The sequence below is a fragment of the Callorhinus ursinus genome, unplaced genomic scaffold (assembly GCF_003265705.2).
Source record: "Callorhinus ursinus isolate GAN/ISIS: 27379988/994484 unplaced genomic scaffold, GSC_fseal_2.0 scaffold30, whole genome shotgun sequence".
NCBI lineage: Eukaryota > Metazoa > Chordata > Mammalia > Carnivora > Otariidae > Callorhinus > Callorhinus ursinus.
In genome coordinates, this window is record NW_027397092.1 from 6,737,474 (window position 1) to 6,742,820 (window position 5,347).

Consider the following 5,347-nt stretch of genomic DNA (forward strand, 5'->3'; position numbering starts at 1 on the left):
GAGTCCACAGTCTCTCATGGTTCGTCTTGCCCTCCTATTTCCCCACCTTCATTTTTCCCATCCTACTATCTTCTTCTTTTTTTTTTTTAATATATAATGTATGATTTGTTTCAGAGGTACAGGTCTGTGATTCATCAGTCTTATACAATTCACAGTGCTCACCATAGCACATACCCTCCCCAATGTCTATCACCCAGTCACCCCATCCCTCCCACCCCCCACCACTCCAGCAACCCTCAGTTTGTTTCCTGAGATTAAGAATTCCTCATATCAATGAGATCATATGATACATGTCTTTCTCTGATTGACTTATTTCGCTTAGCATAATACCCTCTAGTTCCATCCACATCATTGCAAATGGCAAGATTTTTTGATGGCTGCATAATATTCCATATATATGTATGTATATATATATATATATATATATATATATATATATATACACACACATACATACGTACATACATACACATCTTCTTTATCCATTCATCTGTTGATGGACAGCTTGGCTCTTTCCATAGTTTGGCTATTGTGGACATTGCTGCTATAAACATTGGGGTACACATACCCCTTCGGATCACTACTTTTGTATCTTTGGGGTAAATACCCAGTAGTGCAACTGCTGGGAGACTGTCTTTTTCTATTGGATATTTTTTCCTGCTTTGTCGAAGACTAGTTGACCATCGAGTTGAAGGTCCATATCTGGACTCTCTATTCTGTTCCATTGGTCTATTTATCTGTTTATGTGCCAGTACCATGTTGTCTTGGTGATCACAGCTTTGTAATATAGCTTGAAATCAGGCAAAGTGATGCCCCCAGCTTTGTTTTTCTTTTTCAGCATTTCCTTGGCAATTCAGGATCTTTTCTGGTTCCATACAGATTTTAGGATTGTTTATTCCAGCACTTTGAAAAATGCCATTGGTATTTTGATTGGGATGGCATTGAAAGTATAGATTGCTCTGGGCAACATAGACATTTTAACAATGTTTATTCTTCTGATCCATGAGCATGGAATGTTTTTCCATCTTTTTGTGACTTCTTTAATTTCTTTCATAAGTGTTCTGTAGTTCTTAGAGTATAGATCCTTTACCTCTTTGGTTAGGTTTATTCCAAGGTATCTTACGGTGTTTGGTGCTATTGTAAACGGAATTGATTCCCTAATTTCTCTTTCTACAGTTACATTGTTAGTATATAGGAAAGCAACAGAGTTCTTTGCACTGATTTTTTATCCTTCCACATTACTGAATTGCTGTATGAGTTCTAGAATTTAGGGGTTGGAATCTTTTGGGTTTTCCACATAAAATATCATGTCATCTGCGAAGAGAGAGAGTTTGACTTCTTTGCCAATTTGAATACATTTTATTTCTTTTTGTTGTCTGATTGCTGTTGTTAGGACCTCTAGTACTATGTTGAACAATAGTGGCAAGAGTGGGCATCCTTGTTGTGTTCCTGATCTTAAAGGAAAGGCTCTCAGCTTTTCCCCATTGAGAATGATATTTGCTGTGGGCTTTTCATAGATGGTTTTTATGAACTTGAGGAATGTTCCCTCTATCCCTATACTATGAAGAGTTTTAATCAGGAAAGGATGCTGTGTTTTGTCAAATGTTTTTTTTCTGCATCAATTGAGAGGACCATATGGTTCTTCTCTCTTCTCTTATTAATGTGTTCTATCACATTGATTGATTTGCAAATGTTGAACCACCCTTGCATCGCAGGGATAAATCCCACCTGGTCGTGATGGATAATTCTTTTAATATACTGTTGGATCCTATTAGCTAGGATCTTGTTGAGAATTTTGGCATCCATATTTATCAGGGGTATTGGGCTGAAATTCTCCTTTTTGATGGGGTCTTTGCCTGGTTCAAGGTAATGCTGGCCTCATAGAATGATTCTGGAAGTTTTTCTTCCTTTTCTAGTTTTTGAAACATCTTCAGGAGAATAGGTATTATTTCTTCTTTGAATGTTTGATAGAAGTCCCCAGGGAATTCATCAGGTCCTGGACTCATGCTTCCTAAAAATCTTTTCTTCTTCTTGTTCCTTTAAGTCACAAAGTATTTTAAGACTAGCAAACATTGTAGTAATTTCTGGGCATTTTGATAAAATTGACAGCAATGCTATGTTCAGCATGGCAAAACAATTCATTTCACTCAATGAGAAAAAAATTCTGTAGAGCACGGGATCCCTTTACAAACATTTTTTTAAATGAGTATATCACAAAACTTGCTATTTGCCTCTATAGAGCAATTTGTCAGGCTATGTGCTTGACATGGTTATGAAACATCCATCCATAATCTTTGTAGGAATGAGACATTCCCCTTCAGCTCTTACAACTGTAGAGGCAAGATAATTGTCTCCATAATTGATACCAGTTTTGTCTGACTAATCAACAAACTCTGTAGACTGCCCAGAAGCAACCCTTGCTGCTTCGGATAATTACATCTTGATTTTCATCAGTGTCTTCATAAGGCCTCAAGTGAGTGGGTGGAAATGCTGTCAAAGTGATTCCATTCAAATTATCAACACTTTATTTTAAGGTCACTTCAGATGCATCCCTAAGATATGGCATAGATGATGGTTAATGTATAATGAATACTAAAGGAGTTATAATTTACATACAGAGGACTTTAGACTAGAGTATAAAAAAAGTCAATGTGAGAAAGCAAAACAGTTCACTCCCTTTAAGACATTTCTATTTTAAAGAGCTGTAGGAAATAATTTCTAGAAGCATGAATTTTTTCAAATTTCTCCAAAGATTTAATTTCTACCCAGATTAGGGCATCAGTATAAGAGGATGCAGGGCATTGTCAATCTATAGAACATGTTTCACTGCCCAAGATTCACAGTTACTACCATGAAGCCATATATGATTCATAGATATAGAATCAAACTATTCTAGAAATCGCTATAGCCCTAACTCAAGGCTGTGAAACTTGAAACTCCCATGATATTGTGCCCCATTCTATTGTGGTCTAGAGTCTCTATTATGGAGCCCAGCTGTACTGAGGACCCCAGACATACATGCTCTTTGCTTGATAGAAATATATAAACCAAAAGGGATTGCAATCATAGGCACATTCATAACTTTCTACTGTCTCTCATTCCAATCTGTTTCCTTTTCTACAATCTGATGGCTAAGTAAATGTAAAAGCAGCATTTCAGACAGTGGGACCTCTGTGGCATGGACTCCTGATTGATGGAAACTGTGAGATAATAGATACATACTGTTTTAAGTCACTAAGTTTGTGGTAATTTGTTACACAGCAATACAATATTAATACAGTAAATGCTCAACAAATATTTGTTAAACACTTTATTTCACAATGTTTACTGAGTCCTTGACACTGGTATTTGCTTTTCTGATCCACCAATTATTCAACAAGCATAATTTAACTTTGAGCACAATTGATAACTAGCAGTAGTATAATTCTGGGGTATGCCATGTGAACACCATTTTACTTATAAAGATTTTCTGATTTCTCGATTGATGTGCATTTATTGAAATAGTTTTGAAAGTCTCATGTTTTTGATTATGGATATTGGTATTATGGTCAATAAATACTTTTGCTCACTTAATTTCTTGTCAGTCTGAACAGTTCTTTGTTGATTATTTAAAATAGTTTTGCAATGATGTGCTTCCAAGTTAGTGTCTGGTATTCAACTGTGAGCTTTTTTTGGCAGAGAATGTATATAATTAAGTTTTGTATTTTCAACACCTAGCACTTTCTGATACATACCAGATACACGATCATTGTTTCTTAGAAATTAGTGTATGCAGTATGTAGTAAAAGGGCATATATTTTATAAAAATACGTAAAACAATTGATTTGAACAATTGTATTCAAACCATGTAATTATAAAGTAAGCATCATTGGTACATGATATCACTAATATATAATGTATAGGTTTATAAATGGGAAGATTCTAATCCTGGAAGTTCTACCCATTTCCCAGTTGCTGTGCACATTGGCTGCTGAGTGCTGACTCTCCATATGATGCCTCAAGATGTGACAGGTCTTTCATGTGATTTACACTCCAGAGGCTGATGATGGAGTTCACCTAAGACTATCCCTTTGGTTCACCCTGTCTTGTTTTCCTTTCTGTCTTACAGGTTTATTTCTAAAGAGTACTTCTTCCTTAAGTCATGTGCATTTGTATCAAAATCCATGATTTCATGATCTAGATGTGGTCCAGATGTGAAAGAGCTTCTAGGCAAAAAGCTTCTAGGCTACAGCTTTTCCCATGTGTTTCTTCTTTATTTCAGTCACCTACAAATATAAAGATAAGTTATCCACCACCAGTCCTTTTGCCCCCAACACATGAGTGGTGAGACATTGGTAGGATAGCTGCATTTCAAAGAGAATGCTGCTATCCTGCCAATGTCTCAAGACAAAGGATCAAAGGGGAAGGGAGGGAAAAATGAAACAAGACAAAAGCAAGAGGGAGACAAACCATAAGAGACTCTTAATCTCAGGAAACAGGGTTGCTGGAGTGGAGGGGGTTGGGAGGAATGGGGTGGCTGGGTGATGGACACTGGGGAGGGTATGTGCGTGGTGAGCGCTGTGAATTGTGTAAGTCTGATGAATCACAGACCTGTACCTCTGAAACAAATAACAAATTATATGTTAATTAAAAAAAGAAAGAGTCACTGGCTCATATCAGTACGTAAATCCACCTGAGCACATGTGTCTAGGCCCCGCTTTTTCAAAGACAGGGAACGTTCTTTGTGGACCAGTTCTGCTACCTGGAGTTCTTCCCTTAATCCTTTATTCTTCACATCTCTTGGCTAAGCCTTCAGAGAGTTTCCTTCTTTTCCATAAGAAATGTCCCATGTACTCTGAAAAACAAACTGAGGGTTCTAGAGGGGAGGAGGGTAGGGGGATGGGTTAGCCTGGTGATGGATATTAAAGAGGGCACGTTCTGCATGGAGCACTGGGTGTTATGAACAAACAATGAATCACGGAACACTACACCAAAACAAATTATGTAATATATGGTGATTAACATAACAATAAAAAAAAAAAGAAATGTCCCATGTGTGGAGTGAGGGGTCTTCTTATCCTGCTTCCTGCCTGTAGAAAGTTGGCAGCTCGAAACCTACTTTTCATTTTTAACTCTTCCATGCCTTTATCATCCATGCTGGTGCATAGGCCAGGACACCTCTCTTAAAAACATTGTTATTTTTCTGTGAATTTCTGCATCTCAAAAGTGACATCCACAATTATTTCTGAGACTCATCTATTTGCGATGAGGAAGGCTGCTATAGGATAATATTCTTAACATTCTTTTTCCTTTTTTTTAAAGATTTTATTTATTTATTTGAGAGAGAGAGAGCATGATTGGGGGGAGG